The sequence below is a fragment of the Arvicanthis niloticus genome, chromosome 18, assembly GCF_011762505.2.
Source record: "Arvicanthis niloticus isolate mArvNil1 chromosome 18, mArvNil1.pat.X, whole genome shotgun sequence".
In the NCBI taxonomy this organism is placed as follows: domain Eukaryota; kingdom Metazoa; phylum Chordata; class Mammalia; order Rodentia; family Muridae; genus Arvicanthis; species Arvicanthis niloticus.
Window position 1 is genome coordinate 27546249 of NC_047675.1, and position 19344 is coordinate 27565592.

Genomic DNA, 19344 nt, shown 5'->3' on the forward strand with positions numbered 1-19344 from the left:
TAATACCAATTCTCTTCAAACTATTCCAAAAAATAGAAACAGAAAGAACACTACACAATTTGTTCTATGAAGCCACAATCATGCTCATACATAATCTCACAAAGTCCCAACAAAGAAAGTAACTTCAGACCAATCTCCCTTATGAATATTGATGCAAAAATACTCAATAAAATTCTGGCAAATCTAATCCAAGAACACATCAACACAATCATCCAACATGATCAAGTAGGCATTATCCCAGGAATACAGGGATGGTTCAGTATTTCGAAATCCATCAAGGTAATGCACTATATAAACAAACTCAAAGAAAAAAAATACATGATCATCTCACTAGATGCTGAGAAAGCACTTGACAAAATTCAACATCCCTTCATGTTAAAAGTCTTGGAAAGATCAGGAATTCAAGACCCATATCTAAACATAGTAAAAGCAGTATACAGCAAGCCAGTAGCCAGCATCAATCTAAAGGGTGAGAAACTTGAAGCATTCCCACTAAAATCAGGGACGAGACAAGGCTGCCCACTCTCTCCCAACCTATTTAATATAGTACTAGAAGTCCTAGCTAGAGCAATTAGACAACAACAACAAAAAAGTCAAAGAGATATAAATAGGAAAGAAAGAAGTCAAAATATCACTATTTGCAGATGATATGATAGTATATTTAACTGAACCCAAAACTTCCACCAGAGAACTCCTAAACCTGATAAGCAACTTCAGCAAAGTGGCTGGATACAAAATCAACTCAAACAAATCAGTAGCCTAAGCACCCTTCCTCTAATTGAAAGATAAACAGGCTGAGAAAGAAATTATGGAAATGACACCATCCATAATAGTCACAAATCATCTAAAATACCTTTGTGTGAATCTAGCTGAGCAAGTGAAAGATCTCTGTAACAAGAACTTCAAGTCTCTGAAGAAAGAAATCGAAGAAGATGTCAGAAAATGGAGAGATCTCCCATGCTCCTGGATTGGCAGGATTAATATTAATAGTAAAAATGGAGATCTTGTCAAAAGCAATCTACAGATTCAGTGCAATCCCCATTACAATCCCAAAGCAATTTCACAGAGTTGGAAAGATAAATTCTCAAATTCATCTGGAATAACAAAAAAAGGATAGGAAAAACTATTCTCAACAAATAAAAGAACTTCTGGAGGAATCACCATCCCTGACCTCAAGCTGCACTACAGAGCAATAGTGATTAAAAACTGCATGGTATTGATACAGAGACTGGCAGGAAGATCAATGGAATAGAATTGAAGACCCAGAAATTAACCCACACACCTATGGTCACTTGATCTTTGACAAAGGAGCTAAAAATGTCCAATGAAAAAAGGACAGCATTTTCAACAAATAGTGTTGGTTCAACTGGAAGACAACATGTAGAAGAATGCAAATCGATCCATTCTTATCTCCTTGTACAAAGCCCAAGTCCAAGTGAATAAAGGACCTTCACATAAAACCAGATACTCTGAAACTAATAGGAGAGAAGGTGGGGAAGAACCTTGAATGTTTGGGCATGGGGGGAAATTTCCTGAACAGAATACCAATGGCTTATGCTCTACGATCAAGAATTGACAAGTGGGACCTCCAAAAATTGCAAAGTTTCTGTAAGGCAAAGGACACTGTCAATAGAACAAACAGCAACCAACAGATTGGGAAAGAAATCCCACATCCAGTAGAAGGCTAATATCCTTTATATAGAAAGAACTCAAGAAATTAGACTCTAGACAATCAAATAACCCTATTAAATATGGGGTGCAGAGCTAAACAAGGAATTCTCAACTGAGGAAATTTGAATGGCAAAGAAGCACCTAAAGAAATGTTCAGCACCCTTAGTCATCAGGAAAATGCAAATAAAAACAATTCTAAGATTCCACCTCACACTAGTCAGAATGGCTAAGATCAAAACTCAGGTAATAGTAGACGCTGGCATGAATTTGCAGAAAGAGGAACACTCCTCCATTGTTGGTGAGATTGCAAGATGGTACAACCACTCTGGAACTCAGTCTGGCGGTTCCTCAGTAAATTGGACATAGCATTACCTGAGGATCCAGCTATACCACTCCTGGGCATATACCTAGAAGATACTCCAACATATGACAAGGACATATGCTCCACTATGTTCATACCAGCCTTATTTATAATAGCCAGAAGCTGGAAAGAACCCAGATGTCCTTCAACAGAGGAAATGATACAAAAAAAATGTGGTACATTTACACAATGGAGTATTACACAGCTATTAAAATCAATGAAATCGAGAAATTCTTAGGTAAATGGATGGAACTAGAAAATATCCTGAGGGACATAACCCCATCACACACACACACACACACACACAAATACATGTTATTCACTCACTGATAATTGGGTATTAGCCCAGAAGCTCACAATACCCAAGATTCAACTCACAGACCACATGAAGCTCAAGAAGAGAAAAAGACTATAGTTTGGGTGCTTCAGTCCTTCTTAGAATGAGTAACAAAATACTCCAGGGAACAAATATAGAAACAAAGTGTGAGACAGAAACTGAATGAGGGGCTGTCTGGAGGCCATTCCACCTGTGTATCCATCCCATGTGCAGTCAGTCACCAAAGGTAGATGCTGATGTGGATGTCAGGAAGTGCATGCTGACAGGAGCCTTAGATAGCTGTCTCCTTAGACATCTACCATAGTCTGACATATTCAGAAGCAGATATTCATAGCTAACCATTGAACTGATCAAGGGGTTCCCAAGGGAGGAGTTAGACAGAAGGAGCTGAAAGGGTTTGTGGCCCCATGAGGAGAGAACAATACCAACCAACCAGAGTTCCCAGGGTCTAAACCACCAGCCTGGGAGCACCAAGGGAGGGACCCATGGCTCCAGCTGTATATGTAGGAGGAGGATGACCTTGTCAGGCATAGGTGAGAGAGGAGATCCTTGGTCCCATGAAGGCTGACTCCCAGTGTGGGAGAATTCAAGGGTGGGGACGTAGGAGTAGGGGTGTGGGTGGGTTACATCCTCATAGAAGCAGGAGGTGAAGGGTTGGGATAAGAGGTTTCTGGGTGGGGGGAATGTGGTAAGTTGATAACATCTGAAATGAAAATACAATATCCAATAAAAAATAAAATTAAAAAAAAAATAAAAAAAGACATGTAATAAACCTTGATCTCATTGGAAAGGAAAAGACATTCTTACCAAAGCAATGTTAGCACTGGAACCGAGATCAGCATTTACTAAATGAGACACATGGAACTGAGAAGCTTCTGCATGGCAAAGGACACTGTTTTTCAGACAAAACGGCAGCATCAAGAATTGGAAAAGACTTTTAACATCTACTCATCTCACTGAAATGTTCAGGGAAAAATGTTTAGAATCTCAGTATACCCATATATCAAAAAAAAAAAAACAAAAAAAACAAATAATGCTATTTAAAATGCAGTGCAGGTACAAATGAAAAAAGTTATAGAGGAAACTTGAATGGCTGAATCAACATCCTTAGCTATCAGGATTGCACAAATCAAAACTACTTTGAAACTGTAACTTGTACTCATCAGCAAAGCTAGGATCAACAAACCAGCTCATTTTGGTGAGGATGCTGACTAAATGGAACACCTATTTATTGTTGGTGGGACAGCAACCTTGTATAGTCACTATGGAAACCATTGGGAATGGGAAAAATGGAAATAAACTGTATCAAGATCGAGCTCCTGAGCATATACCTGAAGGACATCACTTCATCTTACAACAAGGACACTTGCTCAATCATACTCATAACTGCTCATAACAGCTAGAAATGAGAAATAACCTAGATGTCAATCAACAACAAAGTAGATGAATAAAATTTGACAAATTTAGGGACAATTAGGCATTTAAAAAATGACATGATAAAATCATGAAAGAAATCATCCAGAGTGAGGTATACTAGATGCAGCAATTCAAACATGGTATTTATTCACTTATTTGGGGATATTATCTGTTAAGTCAATGATAACCAAGTTACAATGCATAAAAGCACAGAAATTAAGGAAGTGAAATTATAATAGAATATTATGGATGGAAGGAAAAACTGGAATGAGAGGAGCAAGTAGGGATTGGGGAGATGCAATGATACAGAGAAAACATGAAGATGAAGCTAAAATTAAGGGAGATTTGAGGGGTAGTATAGAACCTAATATAGTAGAATATATATATGTATATGTATATACATATATATATTCTATAAACATATATACATATATACCAATTATTTGATATATACACATATATATACACACATATATATAATACATATATATACCAAAGAATACAGTGTTCTAACTATCTCTTGTTACAAAGCAAAACTTGCACTACTAAGATTTGGTTCTAATCTAATTGAGTTATTGTGGTATTGGCTAACAAGGTCCAATAGAAATCCACTAACATCTCAGGCTATAGCTTATTCTCAACAAACTGATAACAAAGCCCCATTCCTAAGGACAGTATCTACACAATTCATTGAACATGGAAACGTGGAGTTGGTGAGTACAGAGTGTCTGTACTCTACACTCTACTGTCTTTTATATAAAAATATACTCTGTATGTGACCAAAAGAGAAACAGAAACAGAAATATAGCCACAAAAACCTCTTTGATTTAAAATAATGTACAACATACAAGATATGCTAGGCCAAAAGACACACAAAACATGTAGTAGTCATTATCTAATAACTGATTTGAATATGGCCCATTCTATAATATAGAACTCATACCCAGCACGCCTTAGATGCCCATGAGCAAGAGAATAGATCTCCAGAGACCTAGGTTAGAAGAAAAATGCTATTAAGAAAAGTGGTGTTAAAATAATTCCTATGATATTCTGCTATACTCATACATCAGTGCCTTGTTCAGCCATCATCAGAGAAGATTCTTCCTGCAGCAGATGTGAAGAAATATACAGATGCACAGCCAGACATTACACAGAGAAGGGAATGAGACTTTAGAACTCTGAGCTTCGAATTGGACATCTCAATGGATGTCATCCCCTCAGACCTCTAGGAACACCTTGGAAGAAGAGGCAAAAAGTGTAAGAGCCAGAGGGGATGAAGAACATTAGGAAGATAAGGCCCTCTAAAGCAACATAGGCAAAGCTCAGGTGAACTAACAGAGACTGACGCAGCATGGACTGGGACTTCACAGATTTGTATTGGGTCCTCTGAGAATCTATTATGGATTCATGTTTTGTATTCATAAGATTCCTGAGTATATGAACAATTGGTTCTCTGATTTTTGTGCCTTCTCTTAGACACTTTTCCTTTGGTTGGTTTCTCCTGTCCAATTTTGATGTAATAAGTATTTTTTCAATTTCTTTTGTTTTATTTTGTTATATTTTAAAAATGAATAAAAGTGTAGCCACTACAAGAGAGGTAACAACTGAGCTGTCATTAGGACCTACTGAGAGAGGGAAAATCTATTTTCTACAAAGGAGTGACACTGGATTTATCAAATACTCCAGGCCTAATGTCATGTTCACGAGTAGTTTACCAAGATTTACTGGATCCAATGTTTTGGTGTGTGTGTGTGTGTGTGTGTGTGTGTGTGTGTATGTGTGTATGTGTGTGTGTGTATGTGTGCTACATGTTGGTAGCTTTTTGTCTTTTGATCTGTTTTATTGTTTTTCTTCCTTTGGCTTTTTTGTTAGTATTTAGATTTTTGAATTGTTTTTAGAAAGAACTTAAAGTTGGGTAGATCTGACTGGGGAGCAGATCTAGAATGACTTGCAGGGGAGGGGGAGAATATGATAAAGTATACTTTGATTTAAAAGTTATTTTATGTAATAAAAATACAATAAATAATCAAAAGAGGCTGGCTATGCCTATGGAATCATGGTATAACACTAGCTCCACTGGAGTTTTTTTTAAGAAGGTCATACGTGCCATGTCTGAAACTAAAATACTAAACAAACACACAAAAATCTTATTTGCATTTTACCATTTTGGTGGAGTTTCATTTGTTTATAGTTCAAAGAAAGGAAAAATTGCTTCATGAATTCAGAGGGAACTTCTCTTCACATCAGCAAACACACAGTGTAGTCTGACTCTAAGCAAGCATTGCTCCATTAACAACTGTTGCTGAAGAGGTGCTCTGTAACTCATGAAACTGCAGCCACAGCAGACGAGCATTCTCTCCAACGTCCCGTCATTGTTAATCCAACCTCACAAATAAATGTAGACTAATGACATTTTCAATGGGAAGACAAAACATGTCTCTGTATATCAGGCGGCTTGTGCTTGTACACGAACGTGAAACTTACCACCAATATTATCAAGAATTCATGTGCAATCATTGCAAGTCTTCACTTGATTCACAATTTGACAGCTTCTCTTAAGATTATATGTGAAAAATGCATCTGAAATGTACTTAATGTTATATTCAGAAAATATTGCAGACGGCAGATTTTTTTTTTTTTTTTTTTGAAAATTGTTTTCCAACTCAGTTGAAGATTTAGTACATGAAGATCTGGTGATGATTGTAAATGATGGTAAATTCTATCATGGGAAATCTGTTCTGGAGCTCAGACCTGTCTAACATCTAATGATCTGACAAGTGCTATCTATATAGACACACTGTGCAAACACTCACCCCTCCATGTGCATTTATAAAGATACATACATTATATCACACAAATATTGATCTTTTAATAAACTTTCAAGTATTAGCTTGCTTTGGGCATTGCTTTGCTTTGATAATTTTTTATGATGACATTTCTTCCATAATTTACACTCATTGGGTTTTATATACATGAACTTCCTCAAGTTAAAAATAAATATAACTTTGGTGTCAAACTCAATTTTTAAAGATAACAATAGTCATCTGCAAATATATAATCTTCATGTTGAGCTTACCTTAAATTTTTATTCTTACCTTAACCATGCATTTACTGATTTTTATGGGAAGTGCTACAAATTCATTTTAATGGTAGATAAACATGGAAAAATTATTACAATAATGATTGTTTAAATTGTGAAGCATTTTATAAATAACCTCTTTATTTTATAGTAATTCTAAATTATAATATAGTGAATATATTTCTAAAATCTAACTAGATTCCTAAAATAATGGACTATATAGACATATGTGCACAAACACATATAATGTTTGATGATTTTCATATTCATGAACTTTTAAGTGGTTAGCTGTGAGATGTAATACAAAACTTCATTCTAAAGTATTCTAATCTACTATTAAGTTTGGAGACTTCTTATGGAGTAGTTTAAAGCAAAATGAATTAATATAGAAACACTTCTTTAAGAAAGAATATAAAGTGAACTTTACATTATTGTGGATACAGAAAACAATACTCAGATAAAAAGGGACCAAAGACTAACATTTCAAGTTTCTGGGATCCTGTGGTCATTTCTCTGTTTATGATTAATTTTGTTGATTAATTTACTTATTTATTAACTCATTTATTATACTATATGAATATGATATGTAAAACTACTATATTGTTTTTAAAGATTGATTAAATTCAGTTAGTCAAACAGATGAAATTTCCTGTTCCTAAATCTAGGAAACATTTCTAAATGCTAAATTGCTAAATTCCAACTAGCTAAACCCCAGAGAAGCCTGTTCATATGCTAAAAGACATTACATGAACTTTGGAAGGCGTTTTAAAGTGTACATGTAATACATATTGTTGAGCTTCATTAATTCTCACAAGGGGACACTAAGATAAGAGAACTCTTAGTTGGATTGTAACCTGTGTTCTATACAGCGATTTCATTTAAAATAGTATTATGCTCCAAATATAAGAATGAACCTAGTATCTAAAATACAAAAATGGAAGCACTAGGAAAAGAAAGAGTTTAGCTTGAGTTTCCTTTATGAACCATTGTTATGTTCTCTATACTTAATAGAGTTGTCCAATCTTACAAAAATTGGAATTCACCTACATTTCCAACAACCACTCCTATACCAACTGAAGAAGAAGGTACAACGCATGGCTGGAGTTGACACAAGTCATACAGTTTCTCCTTCTATGAATAACTGGTAAGGGTGGTTTTCAAGAAAATATTAATATCACGCAATTCCTACCTTTGGCTTCTTTTTAAAGCTTCTCTTTATCTTCAGAATCAAACTGATACCTTATCTTGACTTACAATAGTTTTATTAAATTTCTTTAAATGGCTCCAGCACAACTATATTAATAGTCTCCTCTGTCTCATTTTACTGTTAGCTCTCTGAAACTCAAAAATACTTTCTTCTTCTAGAATACATTTTATATTGATCACTCTTCCTAAGGTAGTTTTTACTGAACTTATTCTTATTGCAAATGCCAGCTCCAAATGTACTCCTTTTAGGAGGGTGTTCATTGCTTAAGAAAACGTCACTGGGATAACATTCATTAGTCATGAATAACTAGATATTGCCCTATGTGTCCATTGATGGCAGAAATGTCATGAGAACTATCATGAACCTATTTTAACAACTGTTGCATCTCAGGTACATTAATCAAAGAAAAGTATTGTATCAAAATTTAGTTAATAAAAACATGGAAGACTTCATGAATCAAGGAATCTGGGAAGTTAAGATTGAGGATAAGGCATCTTTTAGGAATTGCAGGTTAGATGTAAAGAGGAAAAATAACAGGGTTTCTTTTCCAAATGGTTTAGAAAACCATTGCTTTAACCAAATTTTCACTCCTAAAAGTATGAACACAACTCTCAACGAAATTCTATTAATCAGCTTTGGATTTTATTAAAATTTACCAATGACCAAGGGATTATTATAATCCAATAACAGTATATATTGCAGTATTCCTATGATAAATATTAAAAGATATCTATGAACTCAACAAAGTAAACAAGAATATACTGGTTATATTGCATGCATAAAGATGAAACTAAATCTTTCTATAATTGTGTATATTCTCTCAACTCTTTTGAAGTTTCATAAATATTATTGCTATTTTAATAAAAAGCTTTACTAGTTTAGAGTATAGTATAATCTCAAGTATATATTCCAGTTTTTCCACGACTAATACTCTGTGACAATTCAATCAGAATTTCAAAGTAAGTGTGACTATGTCTGCTTTGACATAGTTCCAGAATTTATGAGAGTTCTGCCATAATCATGGATGCATATGGATCTTCAGAATGGCATGTAACTCAATCCAATGATGCAGCAGTCTGAGTTCTGATAGACGGCATGTGGCTCCTGCATTCTGATGATTTTTCTTCATGAATGAGACTTGAACCACGTGTTACTCGAAATTGCTTTAAATATAAATTTGAAATATTTTTTTTCTTTTAGTATAGAATACAGTTTATTAGGGGAACGGGAAGGGGAGTTAAAGGATTGGGGAGGACCCTCGAGAATGTCAGAGACCTGGGATATAAGAGACTCTCAGGACTCAAAGGGAAGGGACCTTAGATGAAATGCCCTACAGTGAGGAGAGGGAATTTGTAGAATCCACCTCCAGCAGAAAGACAGGGCATCAAGTGACAGATGGGGTTGCCATCCCGCAGTGAAAACTGTGACCCATAATTGTGCCTTTCTGAAAGAACTGCAGCGATGGAAATGAAGAGGAGCCTGAGGAAAAGAAGGTCCAGCAACAGGCCTAAAGTGAAATCCAGATCAATGGGAGGCACCAAGACCTGACATTATTACTGGGGCTATGGAGCGCTCACAAAATGTGACCTGTCATGACTGCCCTCCGAAAGACCCAATAGCAGCTGAGTCAGATGCAGATATTCGCATCCAACCAATGGACAGAAGCTGCTGACCATGTCGTTGAATTAGGAAAATGTGAAAGAAGCTGAGGAAGAGAAGGACCCTGTAGGAGGCCCAGCAGTCTCAATTAACCTGGACACCCCCCCCCCCGCCCCCCAGATCTCCCAAACACTGGACTACGAACCAGGCAGCATATACCAGCTGATACGGGGCCCCTAAAACATATACAGCAGAGGACTGACTACTGGGTCTGTATTCAGTCAGAGAAGGTGCACCTAACCCTCAGGAGACTGGAGACACCAAGGAGTTTAGAGGTCTGGTTGGGTTGGGCTTGGGGTTGAAGGGTGGGGACTTCCTCGTGGAGACTGAAGGGCGGGTAGGAGGTATGAAATGTGGAACAGCTGGAGAGTAAGACCAGGAGGGAAATAAAATCTGGAGTGTAAAATAAATAAATAAATAAATAAATAAATAAATAAATATCCTAACAATTCACATATTTTTCTTTTGCTATTTCCAGTATTTGTGACATAAATAGTACTACAAGTCAGCAAGTTTTATTAGTAGTATTGTGGTACTGCAGCTATGGAGTACTCCATAGTAATGGTGGTACAGCAGATGTTCCTACTAGTTATTAGAGTTGTGAAATAACTTCCACTGATAGAATTGGTACAGCAAATGCTCCTACTAGTACAACTGATGTTAGGACCCAACAACAAGAGCTGAATAGATACTATGCAAAAAGGTCTGAGCTGAAACGTTATGATACTTTGTGTCAGCCCACTTATCAGGAAGGTTGTTTCTGTTAATACATATTTTAATTGTATTATTTATTTACATTCCAAATGCTGTCCATTTCCTGGTCCCCCCTGCTAGATTTCTTTACCCCACGCCGCTCACCTTTGCTTCTGAGTGTGTACTCTTGCACTCCACCCTACTCCCCACCCTTACACACACCCCTCATCCACCCAACAACCCCCACCTCACTCTATCCCAGTATTACCCCTTTCCCGGGCATCAGGTCTCTATAGCATTACGAGCATCCTCTCCCACTGAGGCCAGACAAGTCAATCCTCTGCTACTTATGTGCTGGGATTACAAACCAGTCCATGTATGCTCTTTGGCTGGTGGATTAGTCTCTGGGAGCTGCTATGTGTCTGTTAATCTTAATTGTTACTATAAGAAAGTAGTTTATGTTGTTAATAAGCCTTCTTTGAGTGATAACATTTTTTTTTTTATTTTAGTAATCTTAAAATACAAGTACAGTAACTTTAAAGTGGTAGGTACATTCAATGGAATTCAATAGCTGTCTTAGAATTCATTTTTATTAAACGATTTAATTTGTCATATAATGTATTTGAATCATTTTCTTTTTTCTTCCTCAGTTATTCCCAGATCATTCTCATGTTCCTCCCTACTAAAGTTCATATCATTTCTTCTTTCTTTTTTGTCTCTCTACCTCTGTGTGTCTGTCTCTCTGTTTCTGTCTCTGTCTCTCTCTCTGTGTCTGAAAAAAACTCTAATAAAACAAAGCCAAGGTCCCAAAACAAAATTAAAAACAAAATCATAACAACTACACCATACACACAGACACAGACACAGACACACACACACACACACACACACACACACACACACACACACAGAGAGAGAGAGAGACAGAGAGACAGAGAGACAGAGAGACAGAGAGATACAGACAGAGAGATACAGACAGAGAGACAGAGAGAGTCTGTTTCATGGTTTCATGTTGGTTCCTATTCCAGGGCATGAGGCTTTCCTTGAAGTGTGGTTGATATACTCAGTCATACTCCATAATTTTTAAAAAGCAATTTTCATCTCCCAGCAAGTATAAATTACAAATATTACTTTGGTTAGGGGTGTGAGCTTGGAATCTCCCCTTCTCTGAGAAGGGATTTTTGTCTGGCTTGACTTTGTGCAGGATTTGTACAAGCTGTCACAGTCTGTGTGAGGTCACAGATGCACCAGCCCTGTTGTGTCTAGGAGATGCTGTTACCTTGGAGTTGTCCACCACCTCTAGCTCTTCCAATCTGTCTACCTACTCTTCCACATAGATCCCTGAACTTTGATGGGAGGGGTTTGATAAAGTCATTCTAATTAGGGCTGAGTTCTCCACAGTCTCTAATTCTCTGCATACCATCTCATTATGTGTCTGTGTTAATTGTATCTATTGCAAGAAGCTTTTCTGATAAAAGTTGAACACTGCAATGATGTATGGTTATAGCAACACTTCATGAGAAGTCATTTTCTGTTATGTTCATGTAGTAGAACTGTAAGTTCCCCTATGGCCCACCCATGACCTATCTAGCCTCAGGGTCCTGGCCTTACCCACAGTGTTAAGTGTGACTTTGAATTTACATAGTGTGCCAGAAATTCAATTAAAAGTGACTTGTTTGCTGGAAAATCATTTGATGCAATATTGCACCAGTATATCTTGCAAGAAAGCAGCAATTATGGGTTGCAGGATTTGTAGATGGGTGAGATGAATGATTACTTCTTTCCTCGAGTATTGTGTAAAGCACTTTCTATTCCTATGAATGCTAGGTCATAGAAGTGAAGCCTCTTACTGAGGTCTGGATTGACTTCTGTGTGTTAGATGACATGAGGAAGTGTTGCTATGTTCTTACCCTGGCCTTGGGTTTGAACAAAGCTGTTATCCATGAACATGTTGATACAGTAGTTATTTTAATGCTTTTATTGTAATATTGAGATTTTAATCTAAAATACATTTAAATTTTTAAATATGTGTTTTCTTTATTTATGTATGATATTTACTTGCAGCTCTATAAGATGCCAAAAGTAGAAATTTCTTCACACTACATGACAACTTCTGATCCCCATTGTCATATTTAAATATGTTTTAATGTGAATTTAAAAGCTATAATTTCTTAACCATAATTTCAAACTGTGGAGCAATTCCTAAACCATTAACCACTTAAATAAAACAGCAGAGTGTTCAGTTTGTTCAGTAAATCAGAAGTGATAAGATACTAAGAGAGAATACAATAGGATAAAAAGAAATATCTACAAAAGTACTTTAAAGACCAGATTCCTAAGGCAGATAGTGGGATTCTTTTGGTCACTGTTAGACATGGAGACTTCGAAGCGCACAACTTAAAGGGCATAACTTGCATTGATAACAACAATCACCACACAATTTTGTTGCTTGAAAATTCTTTTCATATTATTAGTTTTATTGCAGAGCATAACTTATCCCCGGGGTGAAAAGCAGTAATGTTTACACAGGATATAAGTTTGGTACCCAGTACTCACATGGCAGCTCACAACCTTATTTGATGAAGTTTCAGAGAAGCTGGATCAGAAGTCTGATCTCTCAGTCACCAGGCACAAAAAGTGCACACACACACACACACACACACACACACACACACACACACACACACACTACAAAAACATAAAATAACAATGAATAAATATTTTAAGCCCAAACTTAGCATTCCTTAACTATAGAAAGTTTACATGGAGGAGCCTGTGATTAGAGGGCTGGTGGATGGCTGTGGCAAACTGGGTGCCTTTTACCTACATAAACCATTGCAATAATTCTATTCTTCAAACCAAGTGTCTCCTCCTCACCCCACCCCCCACACCCTTATGGCATTCAGGTCATAGTCCCATGGTGAATCCCAGTACAAACAAACATGGCTCATCAATACAACACCCATGATACATTAAAAGAACTTCATTTATACAGTTAGCTTTATAATGATACCAAAATTTCTAGCACTGGTACAAGAAAAATGAGTTCTTTAAGATCTGAAGAATTCAGGTGCACAATAAAGTGCAATTTTATATTTTCGCTATTAACTTTAAGCTGTTTTTAGAAAGTGACTTGATTTTTAGAAAATATGATAAAGTGTGGAATATGACTCGCAAAGTGTTGATAGCACTAAAGTTTTTGTCTTCAGACAATAAGAAACAAAATATTTAGAAGCTAACTTTCATCTTTTAAATAAAATAAGTGGTTGTATTGGAAGATTTTGACCAAAAATAATACTTGGTGTGGGATATAGCTCAGTTGGAGAGTTCTTACTTAGTATTCAAAATTCAGGGTTCAAGCCCCAAAACTGAAGATAGCATTGGCATAGGCATTGTCATTTACACCTCCAAGATTATCAGTCAACAGGATGAAGTAGAAGTAGTAGTTCAAAGTCATACTCTGCTATACTGTGAGTTCCAAAGTAGTCTGGTCTACATGAGACTCTATCTCTAAGGAATTAAAAAATAAAAGTAAGTACCAAGGAACACCAAACGAACAGTAATAAAATTGAATAAAATATAATTTACAACTCCTTTTATTTTTAAAGTTCTCTCCTCCAACATGAAAAACAAAACAGAACATAGTAAAACCCAGTGCGCTAAGGGGATTTACTCCTAACATAAAAGTAAGTTCATTTTAGTTATATGTACGCATTTATTGTTCCTTATATTTTAATGCTTTTTAAAAGAGTGGTTATCTGAGAGGTTCACTAATCTACAAATATAAAGATAAGAACGTAGAGGTTGGTTAAATTCTAAATCACTTTATCAGAGTATGGGTAGTGGATTCTCATTTGGTGTGAGATAGATACAGTCTATCATCTGTCTAGCCATAGACTGTTGACCCAGATAATTTGGATGACAATTATGAATTCTGTCTTCTGGAGTAAGCTTTAATTCCAATCAGAAAGCAGTTAATCACTGTAGTGGCCATCATGCACTCTTGCATTAGTGGTCATATCTAGCCTGATAGTTGTCATTCTAAATCATAGAGTTCCTTGGTGAATAAGATTGGTGATGACTTTTGTCTTCTGGTAATGTGCATCAACACATTCTGACACTATAAAAGCTTACCAGGAGGGAAAAAGCTTCTAAGTCAGTATCCAGTATTGATCAGAATTGGTTTTGCTATGCTGTATGACTCAAGTGTGTGTTCTCTTTGGCAACAGAGACTTATAGTCAAATTCTAGATTTAAAAGCTGCATTTTGTAGAAGGTAGAAACTAGCACAGAGACCCACAATAGGTCAAGGTACAGAGAACAAGACTTCAGATTATACATTTCTATACGTGACATCTCTACTATCCCTCCTACCACACACACTGACGTATCTTTGAGGAAGAAGGTGAAATGATTTTAAGAGTCAGAAGTAGTGAATGAGTAAAAGAAAACAGTGTTTCATTTAACAAACAACAACAACAAATATCCCATTGCAGTTACACATGTGAAAACTATGTTCGTATCCATTATTAAATGTGAATTTTTATAATATTGTATAGAACGTACATATTACAGCATATGGTGTCTCTGATTTCAGGCTTATAATTCCATAAATTATTAATCAGACATAAAACAAATAAACAATGTAAATCACAGAAAAAAATGTGATTACTGGGAAAGAGGTGTTGATGTTGAAATCTGTGCATGAAATGATACTGGGAATACAAATTCTCAGCTCTACACAGTGCCTGTTATCACTTATGATGGTTTCAAACATACACACACACACATACACACACACTCGTGTGCACACACACACACACACACTCACGTGCACACACACACACATGCACACACACATATTTACTCACCTAAGTGTGTATTTATATAAATCCAGCAGCAGATTTGCTTAAACAGACTTATACAGTGCCATCCTTACCTGGCTTCATGTAGGTTTGTTGTTTCAATTCATGAAGTCATTAAACAATACATTTATTAGAAGTCATGATGCAAGATTTGGCTTTTGTCCTCTGGCTTTTGAAATTTTCCTTGGACAAGAGGTACATGACACTACATTCTATGGCACTTCTTGAAAGTTGAGGTGAACTTTAAATCTGATAGCAATGAGGCTGTGGGAGGAAAGAAATGATGGTGTACACTCTATCCAGTTGCCAGCAAGCTTTGGATATTTTATGCTTATCCTTCATGTCATGCATACAAACGCTCATGTATATGAATACTTGAGATATGAGATATTCAATACACTATTATGAGATAATCTTAGGATTAGATTATGCAAGTTAAGTAAAACACTGAGATCCTTTAAGGTGGACTGTACATTACTATTTAGTAAAGAAAGAATAATAAGTATCATACAATATTTTCAATTTATGATAGGTGCATTTGAATATAATACTGTCAGAAAATTTGAACAAACATACACACATATATAATATTTGTATATATATAAACATTATTTATATATTTATGCACATAAAATATTCATATATTCAACACAATGATACACATTATATATATGTATATATATACACTATATACACATATGTATATGTACACAATCAATATATATGTATATATACACACTATATATACATATATATATGTATATAGATATAGATACATGATATATATATATATATATTTTTTTTTAAGTAAACCATCCTGGAATTGAACTGTAATGCTGCTGTATCAGTCTCCTAACTTCTGAGATTACAGGCCTTTATTCAACTTGTGTTTAAAATTTTAATATATACTTTAATTTTAGATGAAAAGTGATACATTTTATATTAATCTTAGAAACCCTATGAAATTTCTTACAAGTAGAAATAATAGAGAAATTAGTTGGATTTTTATGTTGTGCATTGTGCATCAGACTCTTGTTTTTGTTTCTTCTAAGTGATATTTTTTAGCTAAACAGGATCAGAAGAGAAAATACTGATTATATTGGGAATAGAAGTAGAAAACGTGGATGACCCCTTGGTGTTGAATTCTGATGCATTTCTTGCCTCATGTGTACTCCTAAACTTCCACCCTCACCATGAGCATGATGGTCCAAATTCCAGGCTTGAAGGAGATCTTAAGAAACAAAATATTCACCCTGGCCCGGATACTGGTGGCTGGAGCAGTCTCCCAGCCGATCTACTCCCCTCTGGGAACTGAGTCTGGAGGCACCCTAGAGAAGGCACGGACAGCAGAGCAGCAAGTAGGAGAACCTGCACACCGCCTTAGGCCTTAGAAGCACAACTGGCAGTAGGGAGACCCCAGGGCGCACCTGGCATCCAGACCCTGCCCCTGCGGAGAGCCACTTCCCTTCTACCTCTGGCCAGGATACTGGTGGCTGGAGCAGTCTCCCAGCCTATCTACTCCCCTCTGGAAACTGAGTCCGGAGGCACCCTAGGGAGGTCACAGGTAATGGACCACAGAGCTACAGAGATACCCAAGAGAGGTCAAGGACCACAGAGCTGCAGGCATCCTAGAGAGGACATGGCCCACAGAGCTGTAGAGCAGGGGACACCATATCCTGAAATATCCTAGAGGAGCCACTGTACCCAGAGCAGCTGGAGCTCAGGATCATAGAGTCATCCGGACCCTGAGGAGTTCTGACACAACCAAGATAACTGGAAAGGCAGACTAGTGGCAATTCAGCCACTAGGCAAGAATTGCCTCTTTCCATCTACAGACAAATTACTGTCCAGAAAAGGACACACTTGCAGAATAGTCGACTGACTATATTTGCCTAGACAGAGTAATCAGCCCTTAATAATTCTGCATCACTAAGGCCTGTCAGATGATTCTGGGCCAGAAGGCTGAAGATTTGATGGTCCAACGTTCAGGAGTATAGGGACTTCCCAGATGTTCAGCGGTCTCTATAAATTGGCTAAGTTTTAGAAGCTATGCTTAGTGCTTCCCATAATTTTAGTTCACTCAGCCATTCTGGATTTCTGACGTGGTGAAGACCTATAGTCTCATAGCCAATCCTGGCTATTTACTTTTAGAGAACAGATCTGAGTGGACGGTTTTCAGTTGACATTCATTCTAAAGCCAAGAAAAAAAGCCAGGTTCAAAACTAAGTGTTTTAGTTAGGAGAGATGACAGAGGTTCTGGTTAGTCAACAAAATGATGGTGGGTATTAGGACTATCTTGTACCTCACTGGTACAATTAGGAATAATTATGCTCTAATTGCATTTTGAGAGAAAAGTTTTATTTTAACAGGAAGGGTGAAGCTAGGTCATGAGAGAGAGAAAGAGAGAAAGAGAGGGGGGACATGGAGGCAGATGTTCATGTGTCTCCACCAGTCAAACATAGTTTATATATCTAGGTTGGGAATTGGGTTACACTTCTGATTGAGCATTACCAAAGTTATAAAGCCTTTGATTAACATTTTAAAAAAATGTATAAAAGCAAAAAGGAAAAGGGGGCATGGGATAGGAGTTTTCTAGGGAGGGGAATGGGGAAAAGGGGATGGCATGTGAAATGTAAATGAAATGGGGAAAAGGGATGGCATCTGAAATGTAAATAAAATATAAAATAAATAAATAAATAAATAAATAAATAAATAAATAAAAACAAAATATTCAAAATTATCAGGCATGGAACTTAGAATGTAAATATACACTTTTAATTATTTTTAATGGCAAACATTGTCTTTATACACTTTATTACTAATATACCTAAAGGCTATTTATATATATTTTATTTGAAAAAACCCTCTCTTATTATAGTAGCTATTTTTATCACTTTCTCCTGTGATACACAAGAGATTATAATTTGATCACTAAAATCAGATTTATTTTTATCACAAAACTCTAATTTTACCTGATGAGAAATCATTTCTCAACTGGAGGCAGTTTCTGTTTAACTTTGAAAAGTTTTTTTTTTTCATAGTCAAAACTACAATACTAAATCTTATTTCCCATCCTGCATTCTGAGGCATGTGCCTCCTTAATTTGATGATTTGAGATACATTCCTAATAAAATACATGTTAGTTCATATTCCTAACATAGTGGTTTAATAACTAGTGTGTTTGGTTGTGAGAGACAGCATTATTGTCACATTTATAGAGGATCATGGTCTTGCAAAATGCTACTCAAAGAGAGAAAGTACTGTGTATGAAATTTCTACGTATCACCCAAGCTTCTCTTAATACTCCAAGATTTATACATTTGTGAATCAAGTTTTCATCCATTTTATTCATATTATCGATGAAAACTAATTTAACAACCATATTATCAAAATTTACTTGGTTCAAGCTGAAATCAGAGTATTAGAAAGTACTTACCTTTTATTTAAATTTTAGAAATATTTTCCAGGTAGGTAATATTGGCATAGCATTATTAAATAATGACCCATTAAATTACTATTTCTAAATGATATTCAAGCTCATTTTTTCACTTAAAAATCATCTGTTTTATTAATTCCTTATGAATATTTTGATAGAAAAATATAAATACATATTTATACTATAGACATTTATTTGAAAATAAAAGATGTACTTTAGGAATATTATATAGCCTAATTTGACACATGATTAGATATATTCATTAGTTCTGCACATATAGTTTAAAACTCTATTTATTTTTATATTACATCGGTGAGACTTTTTCTGCATGTGTATGTGTGTACCATTTGCTTGTCTTGTGCCCAAAAGGATAGAAAAGGTTGTCAGATCCTGTGGAACTGGAGTTAGGGATGGACGTGAGCTACAATTCAAGTGTCACAACTAAAGCTCAGATCCATTGCAAGACCAGCATGTTCTCTTATTTGCTGGGTAATTTTATTAGTCCCTATAAACATTATTAAAAAGTAGTGTCTACTGTATGTAGCTCTATGAAATACAGCACATTTTAACAGTAGATAGCCAGGTGTGTTTACAGAATCTGCTGTGGTGTGAATACTCCAT

The 19344-nt window shown here is 36.0% G+C and overlaps 1 pseudogene; it reads left to right on the top strand.

Annotated features, from left to right (window-relative positions):
* Positions 1-16480: 16480 nt before the first annotated feature.
* The window catches only part of LOC117723489 (E3 ubiquitin-protein ligase RNF4-like), a 52651-nt pseudogene continuing 49787 nt past the window's right edge, over positions 16481-19344 (top strand).